This window comes from Geotrypetes seraphini, chromosome 14, assembly GCF_902459505.1.
Source record: "Geotrypetes seraphini chromosome 14, aGeoSer1.1, whole genome shotgun sequence".
Lineage (NCBI taxonomy): Eukaryota > Metazoa > Chordata > Amphibia > Gymnophiona > Dermophiidae > Geotrypetes > Geotrypetes seraphini.
The window spans coordinates 20,578,270-20,599,744 of NC_047097.1; the positions used below are offsets into that span (position 1 = coordinate 20,578,270).

Genomic DNA, 21,475 nt, shown 5'->3' on the forward strand with positions numbered 1-21,475 from the left:
CCTCCCCACCTGGGGAACAAATAAAGTAGCTAAGAGCCTTGCGTGTTCACATCAGAATTTGAGATCTGCTTTGTTTCTTTTTTGAATATCTAATGCTTCACTTAGGCTCACTACCACTTCCTTACCATATATCATTGAACAATATCCAACAACAAATTTGTGTGGCTCAACACCTTAAGGCATTGCTATGTTCAGCTGATGCTTTGCATCCAGCAGGTAGGGTGTTCAAAACCCCATCAAACCATTTTTGCGGTGCCTGGCCCACCTGGGTGCATATTGATGATGTAGTGATGATGTCAGAGTAGTGTGACCAAAAATGGCCATTTTTCTGCTGAACCAACATGAAACGTGAGTGTTCTCTTTGTTTTTGGGGTTTTTCCTGAGAGTTGGAAATGGGATGTATCAAATAATTCAAAAGAAAAAAGTTGTGAAAAAACAGCTATATCTAGAAATGCTGAATTAAGTGAGTCACAGAATTTATGACTTTAAACAAGATATTTTGAGGGGAGAGGGGAAATAGACTATAGCATTATAGTGAACATGTATTCTGCTTGAGCTGGTTTGAGACATGGCTGGTCAATACATTTTAGAAGTGTCCCCAAAAGTTGACTACCAGGCTTCACCATGTCTCTGGCCAGGGGTAAAAGAGTTAATAGTGCAAGTTGGAACCCCTAACACTACATCCTCTCTTGACTTTGCACAGTGGAGGAAGAAAAGTGCATCTCTTTCCACATATATAGTGTTGTACTACATGCAATGACTGCCTTTTCCCGGGTTTCCATATGGCTATGGTTTGTAGGTAGCAATGTTCTTCTGAGTGTCACAGACAGTGGGGCTTTTTAAAATCTATATGAGCTACAAAGCTAACTGAAGGCTGTGTTTTGGAATGTGTGCCAACATTGTGGATTAGCGAAGAATTGGACAGTCTTTACATGTGTGGCTGAATATCCACTGAGTTTGGGGAATACCCTGCACAGCTTCTAACTAGCTCAACTACTTCATTGAGAGGTGCAGTGCAAGCTGCACTGTGTACCAAGGGTGGGGTGACAGCCAAAGCTAGAAGGATGCTATAAAACTAAGATGTATGGCAGGGGTCTCCTAAGTCCCTCCTTGAGGGCCGAATCCAGTCAGGTCTTCAGGATTTCCCCAATGAATATGCATGAGATCTATGTGCATGCACTGCTTCAATGCATATTCATTGGGGAAATCCTGAAGACCTGACTGGATTCGGCCCTCAAGGAGGGACTTTGGAGACCCCTGGTGTAAGGGGACAGACTCAAAAAGATCTCAATATATTGTGGTATGCCTGCTAGGAGTGTCCTTAAGGTAGCAGAGCTGGTTGAGGTTGTTAGATACATTCCAGCTTTGAGAAAAACAGAAAATCCTGAAACTGGTGTTTTCTCCAGAAGCACCAGAGGGAGCAAGAGAGCAGAAGGGTCTGAAGTGCAATTCACATTGAACTGAAAGCAGTTTTAATTAGGAAGCTGAACTCTTTCACCTGGTGGTTGGGGGGTGGGGCATTTGCCTATTAAATGCTAGCTGCACTGCTAGGAGCAGTTTCAAACTCTTGGCCTGCTAGGTACTATTTGGAGGACCTCAGTATGTTTATCACAGTCACAAAAATAAAATAAAACAGTTTCTTGATCATATGTCTCTTTAGCTATAAATTATAATATTATTATTAAGACTTAGCCAAAAAGAAAGATTTATAAACTATAAAGAGTTTTACCTCATGCAAAATTGTCATTTCTTTAATAAGACATTAAGTATTTTATCTGAGGCCCTCCAAGTACCTACAAATCCAAAATGTGGCCCTGCAAAGGGTTTGAGTTTGAGACCAGTGGCTAGGATAGGAAAAGAGAGCGGTCCTGACTGAGGAAGTAGCCAAGCCACATGGCCAGGGAGAAGCCAAGGTTGAGGGTCAGGCAACAGGAGATTTGCCATAAGCCATGGACCTAAGAGAAGCAAATGCAGACCAACAAGCAATAGAGGGCTGTTTGAACTAAGGCAAGTGAGATGATTATGAAATGCTGAGCGTGTTTAAAAGTAGAGTGGTTTTGCCTCTTGCTAGAGACTTTGAGTGTTTGTTTGATTTTTGCAATAAGGAACTCTTTGCTATACAGTATTGTGTGATACCCAAGTTCTAGGAGGAACCATTGAAAGTTTTATTTTTCTTGTGGGTTTTTTTTTTCTCTCTGGGATTGTGTAAGAGACTGGCTAGTGCAGAAGCACAGGAGCTGTGGTGATTAACCCAGCACAGCTCTGAAAAGAGTTGGGTGTTTTTTTTGTTTGTTTGTTTTCTTTCCTGCTCTAACTCAGAGATTTATATGTTTCAACTCAGGGTGAGAACGGAACTCTTTTGCAAATATTCTACCTGTGTGCATTTCCTTCCTGCCCTACATGTGGCTTAAAGAACACCTGAATAAGGACCTGGAGGGAAGACTCTGAGAGGCACAGAAGAACCCAGAAACGTTTTGGTTGTTGCAAGTATGAACTGATGCTGGAATTTTCTTTGGATTGGGAGCATACTGACACTGTGAACTATGTTCTGATTTTTGTCTTTTGAATTGTTCTGTTTGGACTTTCTTTTGAGGCTGGGAAAAGTCAGAAACCTTTTTGAACTGAGTTATAATAAAGCATAGTTCATATTTCAGTTACAGATAGTGCGTGGTATCTTAATGGTTAAACACCAGTACTCAGTAGTCTCCTAAAATCTGTGCTTCCCCTAGAGCAGGGTTCTCAAAGTCCCTCCTTGAGGGCCGCAATCCAGTCAGGTTTTCAGGATTTCCCCAATGAATATGCATGAGATCTATGTGCATGCATTGCTTTCAGTGCATATTCATTGGGGAAATCCTGAAAACCCGACTGGATTGCCATCCCTCAAGGAGGGACTTTAAGATCCCTGCCCTAGAGGCACATGTAACCCCTGTCACGTGCCACTCAGACCAGCTGCCGCCAGAGGGTGGATGTGACAATATGTATATTTTGGAGAAAAGGTGGGAGAGGGGAGATGTGCATGAGGTGAGTCTTTCATTTGAAAGGAAGCTCTGAAATGAGAACGCAAGAATTGCCTTACTGGTTCAGACCAATGGTCCAGCAAGGCCAGTAGACCGTTCTCACAGTGGCCAATGCAGGTCACTAGTACCTGGCCAAAACCCAAAAAGTAGCAACATTCCATGCTACCCATCCAATAGAGCAGGGGTAGGGAACTCCGGTCCTCGAGAGCCGTATTCCAGTCGGGTTTTCAGGATTTCCCCAATGAATATGCATTGAGAGCAGTTCATGCAAATAGATTTCATGCATATTCATTGGGGAAATCCTGAAGACCCGACTGGAATACGGCTCTCGAGGACCGGAGTTCCCTACCCCTGCTGTAGAGGCTTCCCCATGTCTTAATAACAGACTTTTCCTCCAGGAATTAGTCCAAACCTTTCTTAAAACCAGCTCAGGAGTTATCTAAGTAAATACTTATTTTAATAGAAGGAGTGGTAGATGCATGGAACACTCTCCCAGAAGAGGTAGTGGAGACAGAGACTGTCTGAATTCAAGAAAACCTGGGATCTCTTAGGGCAGGGGCATCAGTCACTCCTCGAGGGCCACAATCCAGTCGGGTTTTCAGGATTTCCCTAATGAATATGCATGAAATCTATTAGCATACAATGAAAGCAGTCCATGCAAATAGATCTCATGCATATTCATTGGGAAATCCTGAAAACCTGACTGGATTGCGGCCCTCGAGGAGGGACTTTGACACTCCTGACATAGGGAGATGAAAAGATAATGGTTACTGCAGATGGGCAGACTGGATGGGCCATTTGGCCTTTATCTGTCATGTTTCTATGTTTCTGGGGGAGTGGACAGCTGGCCCACTGCGTCCAGAAACAACCTACTCTGCCGATTTCCCAAACCAGCAGCAGTAATCTTTCCATTCAGCCATCCATCATGGACCCTCCTGCTTGTCCCTATATCCGTTGATCCCCCCTCCCCCCGGTGTCATTTTCTTGTTCCACCACAGCAGAGTTGGTAACGGCAGGGAAGTGTAGAAAGATTCCACGATGGCTGCATTTAAGTTAACAGCTGCTGCTGCTTGAGAAGTATACAGCAGTGGTGGGAAGGCGAGTAGGCAGGGTAATGGGGAGAAGGAAGAAAGATGGGGGCAGATGCTGGCTGGAAGGGGTGGAGATGATATATGATGGAAGGAGGGGAGAAGCAAAAAAGGTCACATTCTGAATGGGGGAAGAGGCTACAATTAGATAATGGAGGGGGTGAGGGAAAGAGATGGCAAGCTGTGGGTAGACTCAGTGAAAAGAGCCATTGAGGACTGGATACGAAGAAAATGTCATCTAGACCAGTGTTCTTCAACCGCTGGTCCGTGGACGGTGCTGGTCTGCAGAAATTTCTTGCTGGTCCACAGGACCGGCATGTGCATTGGGCCCGAGATAGTGATCTTCAACCGCCGGTCCATGGTGCGATGGATGCAGCTTTATCTTTGGGCCGAATCCCTCTTCTTGACTGCTGTGGGCAGCGGCTCCTATGCGCCTCCTGCACTTGAACCGGAAGCCTTCTCTCTGACATCACAACGTCAAAGGGAATGCTTCCGGATGAGGCACGGGACGCACGAGGAGCAGCTGCCCACGGCTTTGCACTGAGGCAGTGAGGAAGAGGGAGCCGGCCCGAAGGTAACACCGGGGGCGGCATAAAACGACCAGGCTGGAGCAGGCACCTAATTGAAGCACAGCATGGAGGGAGACAGCAAAGGTAGGGGGAATTATTTTATTTTTGAATTTAGTGATTGAATTGTGCCAATTTTGAGAATTTACATCTGCTGTCTGTATTTTGCATTGTTCAGGAAGAAATGCATTTGTTTTTATTTCTCTGGAGTTGTACTGCATGCAGAGTCTTGAATCTTAGGGTTTCCTTTGTATATTTTAGTACTTTTAGTTTTTGGTCCCATATTTGCATAGGGGTTATCTGTGTTCTGGTAGGAATGAATGTTGAGAAGCATACAGTCTGCTTTGTGTAGTTTAATTTTGTGGTTAACCATTATGTGTTGTTAATAAGATTATATTGTGTGTATATATGAAAAATGAATGGAAAAAATGGTGTTACAATTAGTACTATTATGGGGGCGGGGTCTGGGGCGGAGATGGGCAAGGTCTGGCCCGCGACTTAGCTCAGTATTCTTCAATCGCCTGTCCGCGGACCGGTGCTGGTCCACAAAATAATTCTTTTATTTCTGCCGGTCCATAGGTGTCAAAATGTTGAAGAACCCTGATCTAGACAGATGGGATGAGGGGAATCTGAGGGATCCCTGTCAACATGGATTCACTAGGGGCAGGTTATGCCAATCCAATCTTATCAGCTTCTTTGACTGGGTGACAGGAAAGCTAGACTCTGGAGAGTCTCTGGACATAGTGTACTTGGATTTCAGTAAAGCGTTTGACAGTGTCCCACACCGTAGACTATTAAACAAGATGAAATCGATGGGGTTAGGTGAGAAACTAACGGCATGGGTCAATGATTGGCTGAGTGGAAGACTACAGAGGGTGGTGGTCAATGGCACCCTCTCTAAGACATCGGAGGTGATTAGCGGAGTGCCGCAGGGCTCAGTCCTGGGACCATCCCTTTTTAACATATTCATAAGGGACTTGACCCGAGGGCTTCAGGAAAAAGTAGCACTGTTTGCCGACGACGCCAAACTGTGTAATATAGTAGGTGAAAGCGATCTCACGGATGGTATGGCGCAGGATCTGATCAAGTTGGAAAACTGGTCCTCGACATGGCAGCTGGGCTTCAACGCAAAGAAGTGTAAGGTGATGCATCTCGGCAGCAGAAATCCATGCAGATCATACACCTTGAATGGAGAAACACTAGCTACGACCTCAGAAGAACGGGACTTGGGAGTAATCATCAGTGCAGACATGAAGGCTGCCAAACAAGTAGAGAAGGCCTCATCCAAGGCAAGGCGGATGATGGGATGTATCAATAGAAGCTTCGTAAGCCGTAAACCTGAAGTCATAATGCCACTGTACAGAACCATGGTGAGACCTCATCTGGAGTACTGTGTGCAATTCTGGAGGCCACATTACCGTATATGTACTTCGAGCTGAGTCGGTCCAGCGAATGGCCACTAGGATGGTCTCCGGACTCAAGGGTCTCTCATACGAGGAAAGACTGGGCAAGTTGCAGCTCTACTCTCTAGAGGAGCGCAGGGAGAGGGGTGACATGATTGAGACATTTAAGTACGTCACAGGTCGTGTCGAGGTGGAAAACGACATATTCTTTCCTAAGGGACCTTCAGTCACAAGGGGGCACCCGCTCAAGCTTAGAGGAGGGAGAATTGGTGGTGACACCAGGAAGTATTTCTTTACAGAAAGGGTGGTGGATCACTGGAACAAACTACCGGTGCAGGTGATCAAGGCCACTAGCGTGCTCGACTTTAAGAATAAATGGGACATCCACGTGGGATCTCTACGTGGGTAGAGCAGCACTCTGACTTAATGGGGTGGGACAGTAGAGTGGGCAGACTTGATGGGCTATAGCCCTTTTCTGCCGTCATCTTTCTATGTTTCTATGGATGTAGAAAATAAATTGAGAAGGAAGTTGAGGGAAGAAAAGGAGAGAGGTGCTAACCCCTAGGACAGCCTGTGCGCTGCATCGACCCTTGCAGGAAGGGGAGGGATTCTGTAGATGCAAGCTAGGAACCAAACTCAAGTAATATGTGCAGTATGTTGAAACAGCAAGAGGCTACACTGATGACATGGCTGCTTACTGCTGCCCACTGTGCACCCATATAGAAGTGCTGCAGACCACTAAGTTTGCAGTTAAGATGGCACAAGTTTGATGATGTAAACCTGCAAAGTCCACGAGGCCTTCCCTGACCCCAAAGATGACTACATGCGAGTACAGCAGTGATGCACACACACGCTTTTTCTCAATGGAAATAAAGGTTTATTGACATATTTTCAAAAATACCTGTCTGTTCAAAACATAACATAATATTCTAATCACTCCATAAATTGCAGAGTACATACAGAGTACACCCTTCGCTCAGCTCCAGACTCCAATGTACAGTACTCCCCTGATATTCACGGAGGTTTCATTCCAGGAACCCCCACGAATTTTGATAAACCGCGAATACGGTTTTTAGGCAGGGGAGACAGGAGAGGGCAGCTGGAACGCCAGCGAATGAAGGTAATCACTCGCTGTATGCTACGACCGTCTCTTCCTGTACTAAAGTCGGGCCTCACCAATCAGGAGCTGCGTGTCTTTTTTTGCCCCTGTCCACCAGCCCCATATTCAACATTTATGTTTTTATTACCCCTCTCCAGGTCTATGCCACATCTCTTCCTCCATGCCCTCCACCACCATGTCCAACATTCCTCCCTCTTGCATCCATTGCCATTTGTCTCACTGTTTCCTCTCCACCATTTCTCCCTATCTCTCATTTCTCTCCCATCGCCATGTCCAATAATTCTCCTCTTTCTTCCTTTCCCCATGTCTTTCCCTCTCACTCCCACCCATGCTTAACAATTCTCCTTTTCTATTCCCTTCCCTCACCTCAGCATCTCTTTCCCCCATCCTTCCATCCTATGTCCCAATTTCATGCCTCCTCCCAAGAATGTGTACCTGTGTTCTGGCTGGCTCTAAAACATCCAAGTAGGTCTCCACCTCATTCTTTCCAGCTGCACTTCTTTCTTCGCAAAGCCACAGGCAGCAGCAGCAGAGTATGACCAGAGGTCATGGTGTAGTCCCAACTATAACATTTCACACCTCTCCTGGCCCCCACTCCATATCCCCTCCGCCCTTCCCTAGCCATGTCTTCTCTTCCTTCTCTGCTTTCCCCTCATGTCCATCTCTCCCTCACTTACTCCCTCTGTCCTTCTCCAAATCCATCTTATTGTCCCTCTCCCGCCCCCCTCTGCCACCTCTCCCTGTCCTCCTTCTACCCCCTCTGCCACCATCAAATCCAGTTTCCCTTTGTTCCTCACACATCTGACATCATTCCCTCCCTCCCTCCCTCATCTGTCCAACTTCTCTCCCTTCCCCCAGTACCATATGCTCCCTCCCTCTCTAGAAAACACCTAGCTACTGGCCTGTGTGCCCGCTAGTGGGCACTCTAACTCCTCTTTACTGCCCGTGAGGTGTCTACCTTTAACATCATAGAGAAGCGCTGCTCTTCCGCTGACCCGGTGTCTTCTCTCCACTGCAGCCTGCCCTCTCTGACAATTTCCTGTTTCTACAATGGCTAGTGGCAGTGGAGAGAAGATGCTGGGCCAGTGGTGGGGCCAGTTTACTGGCGATGGAAGGAGTCTGGCCCAATGAAAATGCTAGACAGACCATGCTCTAGCCTGGACATGTCTGGGGAAATCCTGACATATGGTAACCCTACCCCCACTGCCATGCACACTGTCTCCCTTCTCCCTGTACTTCTGTAACTGTGGATACAGACTGCCATGCCATGACTGGCATGGGGGTACCCCAGGACTGATTTGGAAAAGAGTGTACGCTAGTATGTTACCCCTGCTACATATTGCATCACAATGTCTGAATCGGCCTTACCCCCCCCCCCCCCCCCCCGGTCACTCTTTGTCTCCAGTTTGCTTCGGCCCCAGCCTGCTTCAGGTGGGCGAACTAGCGACGGCAGCTATCCTGGCCCCGGGTAGCCAGAGATGCGGAAGGCAGGGGTAGGGGCCAAGAAAGAGGGGCATGATGCTAGTAAATATTAGCGTGGCGTCACAGCCGCTCTCAGGGCAATCAGGGGGCGCTCCCCTGCCGCAACCACAATGGCCCATTGTGGGAAGCATATGCACCCACGCAGGTTGTGCGGGATGGCAGGTCGCGCCCAGCTGCAAGGGCAAGGCTTACGTGGCAACAAGTGGCAGACTGTCCCAGGGAAAAATATTTGAATATTCGTGGGTCACATGGGGGACAGTTTTTTTTTTTTTTTAAAACTCTAAGCTATGTGCTCCATTAACCTACTCAAGTATTCTTTTATAGCGCCTGGCAAGAAGTGAGGGGAGCTGGGTGTAGAGGCTGGCATATTTTGTTAAATATATTAGTGCACCATTTGGCTCTGAATAATTTTTTTCTTGTTTTCCTCCTCTAAATCTAGGGTGCATCTTATGGTCAAGTGCGTCTTATGGAGGTAAAAATACAGTATATAAGGCAGAGTCAGACGCCTAGGAGAATAGAAGTAAGATGTAGGGCCAGCATACTCCTTGACATCAGGACCCAGAGGACCTCTTGACTGGGGTAAGCTAATTCTGTGTACAACCTACATATGACACTGGCTGTGGCAAGCAGTCTGAGTTTGGAGTGTGGCTGTAGGAGCTCCAGCCTCAGGCAGCCACCGGCCACTGTTCTACATGCAACATAAATGCCATATTTTTCTTGGTACGCTGTCAGTAGCACGTAGGACATTGGTGCGCCGACAATCCCAGCTTGACATTTGTGCACAGGACAAAAGCACACCACCCTATTACCTTCCGTTTGGGCCGAAATTATAAGTGGAGTGGAGCGGAAAAGTCAAAGGTTGGAGTTTGTGCGAGGAGAGCGCAAGTTGTAAGTGTAGTGGGAGGTGGGATTCCCCCCCCACCCTTCCCCTCAACGAGAGCAGGAGTGTATCGGGGGTTCCCTACTCAGAGCACAAACGGGAAGGTAATAGGGAAGACAATAGAGCGCCGTACAGGGGGGTCACATGATGCAGCCTGCCTAGTTGGAAGTGCGGAAGGAGAGCTCCCGCTCCACAGAGAGTAAAACTGCAAATATACCTGCCTTTTCCTGCATCCCCCAGGTATTTTTTCATTTTACCTGCTAGGTAACCTCCTTGCTTCCCAGGGGCACCTTCAGGAGTCGGCTACCGAGTCGGTTATGCCCATTAAAACGGCCCGTAGTGCTCGGGATAAGCCTTCGACTACCCCCTCCAAGATGGCAGTGGAACCAGCCACTTATACTATCCCGGCTGGAAGGCTGGATCACGGACATTACCAGGTCTGTGTCCACGGCGTTGGCTGATTGGCTTAACAAAATCCAGTCAGCTGTGGACGAGATGCATGAAAAATTCGATTCCCACAGCCGACGTCTGACGGAGGTTGAGCAGCGAGTGTCCGATAAGGAGGACACGTGTATGGGCCTAGCGTCGCAGATGGCGGAGCTCCGGAAAACGTCCCAGGAGCTGGCAGATAAACTGGAGGAGCAGGAGAACAGGAGTCGCCGAAACAATGTGAGCTTGTTGGGCTCCCGGAAACGGTGGCGGACCAGGTCTTGTATACTATCTTCACCACCTGGCTGCCGGCCAAACTGGGTCTGCCCGAGGGAGCGAACCGCTATGGGTGTGAGAGGGCCCACCGCATCGGTGCGAAACCTACAGATGGTAGGAGAGTGAGAGCGGCTATTGCCCGCTACACCAACTGGCGGGAGAAGGAGATGATCCTCCAGGCTTATCGCAAGGCTGGGGCCTTGGATTATGAAGGATCCCGTGTGCTGGTCTTCAATGACTACTCGGTGAGAGTCGCAGCCCAGCGAAAGATCATGGCACCGTTCTGCACGGACCTGCACAACAGAGGGGTGAGGTTCACGCTGGTTTTCCCGGCCAAGCTGCGGGTCTGGCATGATGGCACAACCCACACCGTGTCTACGGCTGAGGAGGTCAGGGCTTTGCTGGCGAAGATACCTACTTGAGTGGATCACTCGGGAACTTTTGCTTTCTATCTGCATTCCCTTCTCCCGTTGGGACAGGCTTCTGCTCTAGAGGACTTCAGAGAACTGCCCGTGGACCGGGGACCTTTGAAGGAATCTTTTGATTCAAATGGGCCAGTGCCTGATTCATGGGGCTTGCTATTTTTCATTGTCACAAGCTGCTGAGATCTGAGAGAAGCCTTTCTCGCCTATCAACTATTGGGATGTCTGCTACGAGTCCAGTCGTACTTTTGTGAGTCACTGAGAGCTGCTCCACATGCTGGGGTTCCTGGATTTGAGACTTAGCCTGCCCATACCTGGGCTACTAGATTGGACTTATTGTTTTGTCTTGGTCTTTTTGGATTTGGGGGCTGGGGGGCTGCAGGATTGTGGGTCTATTGGGGAGTGGGGTGGGAGGTCTCCGGGTAGGCTAGGGGACTGTCTTTGGGGTTGCGTGCTGGAGGGGAGAGTATGCTTTGGGGGAGGGGGGCAGTGGGCTGGGAGTTGGGGGAGAGTGGGGTGTGAGTGGGGGTGTGCGTATGTCTGGGGGATGATTGTAGGGGATGGGTGGGGTTGGAGGGGGGTACCTTGGGAGCAGAGGATGCAATTCTTTTTTCTGGGAGCGGCGGAGCTTGGCTGGGAGGCTTGGCCTGCTCCACTTCAATATACCACTGCTGGTTCTGTACCAGAATTGCCCGATGAGCCTGGCTGAGCCTATCCTGATATTGAGGGGGGGAGGGAGGAGGTTTTCTTTTTCTTTCTCTTTACCCACTGTATCTTTGTTTTTGTCTCCCTTTGTTTTCTTTTAGTATGGCAGACTTGAAGGTGGTCTCATTTAATGTTGATGGCATTCACTCTCCCATTAAACGGGCTCGCATCCTGACTGGTTTGCCTAAGGTAGGTGCGGATATCGCTTACCTGCAGGAGACCCATCTCATTCAGATTGAACATGCTAAGTTGCGGAAGAACTGGGTGGGAGAAGTCTATTCCTCCACTTTTAGTGGGCAGCAGCGCGGGGTGGCGATTCTGCTGCACAAACGACTGCCCTTCACGTTACATAAACTTCAAGATCGGGATGGGAGATAAATCATAGTTCTGGGGGAGGTGTGGGGTCTGAAAATATCCTCTGTAATCTCTATGCTCCAAATGTCTATAGCCATAAATTTTTTTCCACAGTCCTTTCCTTAGTATCAGCTTACCCCGAGTAACACACGATCCTGGGGGGAGACCTTAACATCATGGCGACTCCGGGGGTGGACTGCAGACCACCTAGGGCTTGTATGCGGGATCATGACAACAAGGGGGTGGGATCTTGGTGCAACATTTAGATCTGTTTGATGTGTGGCGTACCTTATACCCTTATGACTCTGACTTTACCTTTTACTCCCATGTCCACAAGGTTTACGCCCGGTTAGACTACATTCTTCTTGATAAATGGCTGTTTTTCTGGGTTACTAAGTCCGAGATCACTGAGGTCACGATCTCTGACCATGTGATGGTGAAGCTCACATTGACTCTCTCCACGGGCCGTAAATCATCTTCTTGGAAATTGTCCCCGCATTTGTATATTGATCCCGCGTTCCGGACCTTTCTGCGGGCGAGATGGGTTGATTATCAGACTACAGACACTACCCCGGAGGTGGGACCGGTGTCTTTCTGGTATGCATCCAAGGCGGTCATGCTAAGCGCAAGGAACGAGAGGGGGAGCTTTTGCAGCTTACTCAGCAATTACATGGGTTTCGTAGGGCGCACATAGCCTGTCTGACTCGGACCGTCTGGAATACAAGGGGATTCGGGAGAAAATAGAGGCCCTGCTCCATCAGCGTGTGGAACAGTCTCTCTTTTACCAACGTTATAATCTGTATCGCTGGGGCGGTAAGGTGAACCTGGTTCGCCCCCTTTAAAAAACGGCAAATTATCACTGCTATTCGAGATACCAAGGGGAATCGGCATGAGGGGGAGAAGCAGATAGCCAATCAGTTTGTCCAGTACTACAAAGCCCTTTACGAGCGGAGGTCACTGGACAGGGATGCCCTAGGTGCTTTCTTTCAGGACCTGCAAGTGCCGCAGCTGGACGCCGATCAGGCTGCTTCCCTGAGTCAGCCTGTCACTGTTGAGGAACTGAGGGCTTCAATTAAATCACTCAAATTAACCAAAGCGCCTGGGCTGGACGGGTTTGGTTCGGAATACTATCGGATCCTCCCAGACCTGATAGTGCAGCCCCTGTGTGAGATGTATAACATGGTGGCTGCGGAGGGGGGTGCATTTCCAGATAATATGGCTCATGTGGTCCTGATCCCCAAGCCCGGCAAGGACCCGGACCTGGTGGGCTCCTTTTGGCCCATCTTCCTCTTGGACCAGGACATCAAACTCTTGGCTATGACACTGGCGAGACGCTTGAACAGCTTTCTTCCTGCCCTTATTCATACTGATCAGGTTGGCTTTGTGCCGGGGCGCTATGCCTCTATGAACTTGTTGAAGGTCCTGGGTGCTATCCATATTCGGTCGGGCCGGGGAGGTTTGGAGGCGGTAGCAGGTTTGGACATGGAAAAGGCATTCGATAGTATATCTTGGGAATACCTTTTTTGGTTTCTAGGTCAGGGTTTATTCTTGGCCTGGGTGTCTGCTTTGTACACTAACCCTAGGGCGAGCCTCTTGATTAATCGGGGACTTACAGTGGACTTTGGGGTGCAGAGGGGTACCTAACAGGGCTGTCCCCTGCCCCCGCTTCTTTTTCTCCTAGCCATTGAGCCTCTGGCTGCTAAGATACGGCAGGATGTGGGTATCTGAGGGATTCAGGTTGGAGGCCAGGAGTGTAAAATTAGCCTTATTGCCGACGACATCCTGTTCTATTTAGACCAGGTTACCCCTGACTTGAACAGAGCTTTGGATGTGATCAAGGCTTTTGGAGCCCTGTCTGGTTTGCAAGTTAACTGTAGCAAATCGGAACTTCTATTATTGGGGTGTGGTCCCCGGCACCTTGGCATGCCTTGCTGCCTATTCCCCCTGCGACCAAGCCTATGCGTTATTTGGTTATTTTCCTTAGTACTGACTTAGCTACTCTTTATAGCCTTCATGAATCCACCTGAAAAGCACGGCTACATTATACAGCCGAAGATCTGGAACACTGAGTCCACCCAAACGTTTATCCAGGGTAAGTTTAAGCATCCCAATCCGAGGAGCCCTAGATCTCCAAATAAAGCGCGAAATAGCTGTTTTAAATGAGAGTTCGTCTTGGCGTCGAAGCCAGGGTGGCATAGTTTGCAGAGGGTACAAGATTTTTGGGACCATAACCATCTGGACCAGGGCCACCCTCCCCAGGATGCCCAGCGGCAACTCTTGCCAAGCCTGGCTTAACTTCCCAATGGCTGCCAGGGGTCGCTTAACCAATCTCCTGATGAGCCCAGCCAGTAGCTCGGGATACCGCCATAGGGCCTGTAATGCCATTACAGGCCCCCCCCCCCAATAAAAAGAGCTGCAACTAAGACAACGCCCAATGCTCACAACCCGACGAGAAATCATACAGCAGCAAATCCCAGCCCACATTGGACAAGTGCACTCAATCCCTCACGAACAACCCTGTACAGGACACATCCACCCAATCATGTCTAATTTGGACTAGAGGTCTGCACGGGAACGGGGATCGCGGGGATCCCGCGGGTCCCGCGGGGATCCCGCGGGTTCCCCCCCTGGCCCACGGGACTCCCACGGGGACGCCCCCTGGCCCACGGGACTCCCACGGGGATGCCCCCCTGACCCACGGGACTCCCACGGGGACGCCCCCTTGCCCACGGGACTCCCACGGGGATGAAAACAACCTACCTAAATTCTGGCGATGCAAGTCTGGCGTCGCGTCGGGAAATAGCCATGTTGAGCAGTGAGCTCAGCACGTACACAGATGAAAGCCTTGCTTGCTGATTGGTCCGGCGGCCCCGTCCCACCGTGCCGCTGGACCAATCAGCAAGCAAGGCTTTCATCTGTGTACGTGCTGAGCTCACTGCTCAGCATGGCTATTTCCCGACGCGGGCATTAGGCTGTTTTTTGTCATTTCGGGTGGGGGATGGTAGCGGCAGCAGCAGCCTGAAAAAGAAATCATCCTGGCCGGGTTCGGTGTCATGCTCCGGAGCTTCTACAGCCTTCCTATCTCCCTCTCCCTTCTACCTGCGGCTCTCTTCGGCAACTTAGCAGCAACGATCGACACAAGCTTCTGGCGTCGGGGCCTACCCTCTGCGAGTCCCGCTTGTTTCAACTTCCTTTTTCCACAAAGGTGGGACTCGTAGAGGGAAGGCCTCGATGTCGGCAGCTTGTCTTGATCACCGCTGCTGACGAGTTGCTTAAGAGAGCCGCGGAGCAGGGGGGTGTTGCCAGGTGCAGGTAGAAGGGAGAGGGCCAGATGCAGGACTCGTGGGTGAGGGAGGAGAAGAGAGAGGGGAGGGAAACAAAAGGAAATATTTCATACTGGGCTGGGCAGGAGTGGAGAGAGGGTGGAAAGATTCTGGCTACAGGGTGCATTAACAAAGGAAAAAGGGGGAAAGCTGAAAATGGAGATAGTGACACAAAGAAGAGAAAGGGTAAGCAGGACCTTCTGAATAAGGATAGAGATACAGAGGGGACATGAAGAGGAGGTGAAATAGAGACATAGAAGTAATGCTGAAAAAGTGTGTGTGGGGGGGGGAGATAAAGACATTGAAAGGGCAAATGGTGAATATGGGGTAAAGACAAGGACAGAGACAAATGAAGATTCTGAAAAAGTGGTGAGATAGGGATATAGGTGAGATGGACACAAAGAAGGGTGATGCTGGAAAATAGGTGGAATGGTAATTCTGACAGACACAGAAGGGAAATGCTGGATCAAGGAGAGATGGGGCTCAGACTGGATGGAATGAGGAGAAATGCCTTGTTGGCCCGGAACTTCCTCTCCTACGTCAGAATTGACGTCAGGGAGCGGAATGCTGGTCAGCGCGACGCTTCTGCAGGGAAAGCTTGGGACAGCGGTGGCTTGGGGACTATTCCCCGATGGCGGTGGCAGCAAACCGAGTGGCTTGGGGGAGGGCACGGAGAAAGAAAGAAAGGGGGCAGACAGAGAGACAGAAAGAAGGGGGAACAGGGAGACAGAAAGAAAAAGTTGGGGGAGAGAATGAGGTCTGGAGGAGAGGAAACATACAGGAGGCTGAAAGAAAGGAAGAAAGATTGGATGCACAGTCAGAAGAAGAAAGTGCAACCAGAGACTCATGAAATCACCAAACAGCAAAGGTAGGAAAAATGATTTTATTTTCAATTTAGTGATCAAAATGTGTCTGTTTTGAGAATTTATATCTGCTGTCTATATTTTGCACTATGGCTCCCTTTTACTAAACCGCAATATTGTTTTTTAGCGCAGGGAGCCTATGAGCATTGAGAGCAGCGCGAGGCATTCAGCGTAACTCCCTGTGCTAAAACCTACTATTGTGGTTTAGTAAAAAGGGAGGGGGTGTATTTGTCTATTTTTGTATTTTGTTACCGAGGTGACATTGCATAGAGTCATCTGCCTTGGGAAATGTATATGGCAGATATCTTTGTTTTGTGTTCAAAAGAAAAGGAAATGCATTTCTGGTTTTATTTCTACAGTGTTGAAGTACTTGTTGGCCCTTGCTGTGACTGGTGGGGATCCCCAAGCACCGCCAGCAGAGGACCTCCTCTAGAGATGGTCAGAACTCCCCTCCACCAAGCGCAGCAGTCGCTGGCAGCATCCATGAGCCACTGAGGTGCCAGCATCTGTGACTCAGGGACGCTACTGCTGCCTGCCAAGCTTGGCAAAAGGGACCCCAGGCCAACTGCAAAGGAAGTCCTCAGCTGACAGTTTGTGGGTTCTCGTCAGCTGAGTATTTATATTTTATATTTACATTAGAGGTTCTGGTAGAAACCCATTTACAAAGTATGTATTCTTCCCAATTAATATTTCCAAATTAATAGTCTCTTTGCTTATTTGTAAATGGGTCTCTACCAGAGCCTTTAATTCAGTAGCATAATTAAATAAAATAACTATTTCTGAAGTTTATAGGGAAGGATGGTGACGGAGGGGATTCCTCGCGGGGACGGGTGGGGACGGAGGGGATTCCTCGCGGGGACGGGTGGGGACGGAGGGGATTCCTCGCGGGGACGGGTGGGGACGGAGGGATTCCTCACGGGGACGGGTGGGGACGGAGGGATTCCTCACGGGGACGGGTGGGGATGGGTGGGATTTTGGCGGGGACGGGTGGGGACGGGTGGGATTTCTGTCCCCGCGCAACTCTCTAATTTGGACCCCTCCTAAAACTCCACCCAATGCCCAACTTGACAGATAACCTTACAAAGACCCCTGGTCCATCTCCGGGACTCCAGCCGGCGTGATCAGGGAATAATATCTGACCACAGCAGCATCGTGCCAGGGAACCATTCCAACACCACAAAAAGGATCTTGAAGATAGGAAGTGAGGTAAGTTAAACAACTCAAACAGTATATAATCCTCACTCAACAGGATGAACCATTCAAAAAAAGAAGAAAAGACCAACTTGTGACTTTCTTCATCTTTCTTTCTTCAAAAATTTTTCTTTTTTCATATTATTCTTGCTCCAATGCTCAAATGCCCGACGGGACCCGTTTCGCCAGACAGGCTTTATCAAGGGTTCCAGCAAGGAGCACTATACAATATAATAAATTAAAGAGTTAATACATATATTATCATGAGTTTATATTTAACATCCTGAAAAAACTGCATTTTAACTGATAAAATTATCTATATTGAATGTGCAAAAATGCAAATCCTATAAAAATATATGTATTTAAATTTATCTATCACTTATCATTCAAATTCATTTTTCTCTAATAAATCAATACATACCTTCATACCTAATATTAATTACATAATTACATTTCTCAATGAATGAATACCTCTTTAACCACAGACAATGGTGAAATAATATTGGAAACCAACATATTTAATAAATACTTATTCATATAATGTCCAACTCATTTATGATATATGAAAATTAAATAATCAAATAATCAAATTAAGTACTTCATATATATTAAACATTTATCATATATACAAATACAAGTTTTAATGAATAACTAATCAATAAAAATTTTAATATTCTTAAAACACCATCTAACTTAGAACATATTGGCTATTAATTAATAAATAAATGTAATCAATCATATATATATATTCTCACACCTTTTATCCACTATATACATACTAATTCACCATTAAAGACCTATGTCTTTAAATATCAATTAATGAATAAATAATCTTTAAACACCCTTTCTCTTAAAAAACATATTAACTCATAATTAATAAATAGATGTAATTGGTCATCTATGTGCAGTCTCACACTTTTTATCTAATAAATTCATACTATAGCACCATTAATATTTAAAAAAATATTTACATATAAATATTAGTTAATTAATAAATAATTATAATCAATCATATAAATATATGTACATATGATAGCTAACCAATACTCAAATAAAAAACTTTAAGAAGTGAAGTAGTATAATCTATTACTGTGCAACTATATATAACCACTCATAAAATTAGTTATCAAAAATTAAAAATTAATAGCCAATAAAAATTTTTAAAATAATCTCATTTGCATAATGTGAAAGTCTATGTAAACTTCAAAGACTGTGTGTATTTTTGTGCCAACACTTTTAATAAAATAATAAATAATATATCAACCTCTGAAACGCTTATAAACTAAACTTATATTCATTAACCACTCTTTGCTTAATTTTCATATACTTTATAAAAAACACATGTGTGATGACTATTCTTAGGGGACCACAACTCAAATAAATTTCATCTGCCTTGTATAAACTGCTTTGGGCCTGAGTTAAATCTCTCCACAACCGGCATCATTTACGCCCGTCGTGCTGGGAATATTTTGAAAAACAAACACCATATAAAGTTTGAATATCTCAAAATCTTTAAAAGTCTACGTCAAAAATCGCTGCTTAAACTAATCTAAGCTTGATTTGGAGCTCACACACAAACGGCACAGCTCCAAATCGTCACGGAGACCGAAAATCATAGTCAGAAAATCAATCAAAAAGAGACTAATTAAACTGTCTTGATCAGAAAACATCCAAGTCTTTTTATAAAAACACTCATTGTGACACGATTTTAGAGCAAAGAAAAATTTACTAACCTTAATTTAGCTTCCTCTTGCTACCAGGACAAGAGCAATGTGCGGTGTCCATAGTGGTTGCTCTTTTATTCATAAGCGCATGCGCTAAATAGCGATTAACTCACATGTGACCCATTAAGTGTTACACGCATGCTAATGGTGCCAAACTTTAAAAAGAAAAAATTAAATTAAAAAGACCCAACAGCACACAACTCACTGAAAGGCAAAACGGAAAAGAAAAATAAAAAACCAAAAATCACCCAGTCCCGCTACTATAGGCCAAACACACAAGCCGAATGGCGTTGCCATGGTACCGACTCGGCAAAAACAATGGTGAAAATGCAAAAACCTAAGAAACAAAACTGAACTCAAAAAGCCCAAAAGATAGAAAAGATAAAAGGTGTGAGAATATATATATATGATTGATTACATTTATTTATTAATTATGAGTTAATATGTTTTTTAAGAGAAAGGGTGTTTAAAGATTATTTATTCATTAATTGATATTTAAAGACATAGGTCTTTAATGATGAATTAGTATATATTTAGTGGATAAAAGGTGTGAGAATATATATATATGATTGATTACATTTATTTACTAATTAATAGCCAATATGTTCTAAGTTAGATGGTGTTTTAAGAATATTAAAATTTTTATTGATTAGTTATTCATTAAAACTTGTATTTGTATATATGATAAATGTTTAATATATATGAAGTACTTAATTTGATTATTTGATTATTTAATTTTCATATATCATAAATGAGTTGGACATTATATGAATAAGTATTTATTAAATATGTTGGTTTCCGATATTATTTCACCATTGTCTGTGGTTAAGGAAGTATTCATTCATTGAGAAATGTAATTATGTAATTAATATTAGGTATGAAGGTATGTATTGATTTATTAGAGAAAAATGAATTTGAATGATAAGTGATAGATTAATTTAAATACATATATTTTTATAGGATTTGCATTTTTGTACATTCAATATAGATAATTTTATCAGTTAAAATGCAGTTTTTTCAGGATGTTAAATATAAACTCATGATAATATATGTATTAACTCTTTAATTTATTATATTGTATAGTGCTCCTTGCTGGAACCCTTGATAAAGCCTGTCTGGCGAAACGGGTCCCGTCGGGCATTTGAGCATTGGAGCAAGAATAATATGAAAAAAGAAAAAATTTTGAATAAAGAAAGATGAAGAAAGTCACAAGTTGGTCTTTTTTTCTTTTTTTGAATGGTTCATCCTGTTGAGTGAGGATTATATACTGTTTGAACCATTCCAAAACCACCCTAAGATAGCCCTGTATAGTGTCAATCAGGTGCTTCCCCGTCTGGAAATCCACATTGTTACCGCCCAAATGCAGCAGCAGTACATCCGGACGGCGAGGGCGACGTTGGAAGTCCTCCAGCAACGGTAATAGCTGATGCCATTGTATGTCCCATTGACCCCACCAGGAAACGCGAATCCCCAAGTGCTACAGACCCAGATGCTGGCCCCCAGGCCGGATCATGGCACGCTCCCCTGCCCAGTGGACAAAGGAGTGCCCGACAATCCACACCGAATGCTGCTGCTGCACCACATCTGCAAGGCAAACCCAGCAATCAAACCCAGCCCAAGAAGAAAACCAAGTTAGTAAAGTGTCAGCACAGAACATGCAAACAGAACCGTGCAACCCCATAGAGGAAACCAGAACAGGCCTGCTCAGCCTAGGTCCCTCCCTGATCCAACCGCTGGGCCACCCCATGAGGACGAATGTAACTACTGTAGCTCCCCGAGGACCAACGCCCCAACTGTTGAATCCCCTCACCCGGCACCTCCGCCAGAAAGGCACACGTGGCCGCCCCGATCCTAAATGAATGAGTACCGTAGAGCGCTGGGTATTCACCACACCGGTGTAAGACCTGATGCAGCACGGCCAAGAACTGATAACGCGTAAGGTTCAACCCATCCGCATGCAACAACAAGGCCAGCCCCAACGGAGGACGAACTGCCATATAGGCAGCTAGAGCCGCTACCGGGCATCTAACACAGCCCACTATCTTATGCAAAACCACCGTGCGGCCCCTGCCCAGCTGGTCCGTTTTGGATCTGGCCACATATAAACTAACGGAGCTGGCACCACACTGAACATGCTGCAACAAGAGGCCACGCGCACCCGTGGAATCAGCAGGATGCACCAGCAGCTCCCCAATATGGAAGGCTCCAAAGAACGCTAGAGAAAAAGCCGCTGTAAACAACTCCTCGTATCGGGAATGAGCCACGGCCGGCAACTCAGCGAGGATCCTCACCAACAAATTTTGAGAGATCGGCTGCCGGGAATCCGGCTGCTGCGGCGCAATCCAAGCCATCTATTTCTATTTCTATGTTTCTATGTAGCCTTGTGGGACTCAGCCAACTGAGATATCTGCAGCAACAGCAGCCGCACCTTACCTAGGGGTAACCTTGTGACCATGGCCACAGTATCAATCTCAATACCCAGGAAAGTAAGCACCGTGGTGGGTCCCTCCGACTTATCCATCACCAAAGGAATCCTGAAATTGGAGGCCACATGTTCAAATGTGGCCTTTAATCTGGAACACACCGCAGACTCCGCCGCTCCAACGAATAGAAAGTCATCTAGATAGTGCAC

At 46.5% G+C, this 21,475-nt stretch overlaps 1 long non-coding RNA gene across 1 annotated transcript in view; it reads left to right on the forward strand.

Annotated features, from left to right (window-relative positions):
* Nucleotides 1-349: 349 nt before the first annotated feature.
* Nucleotides 350-21,475, forward strand: part of LOC117348048 — a 36,486-nt gene continuing 15,360 nt past the window's right edge. The window contains exons 1-3 of the long non-coding RNA XR_004536898.1: nt 350-463; nt 2,342-2,487; nt 11,490-11,577. This is a non-coding gene — a long non-coding RNA (uncharacterized LOC117348048). The remainder of the gene's footprint in view (nt 464-2,341; nt 2,488-11,489; nt 11,578-21,475) is intronic.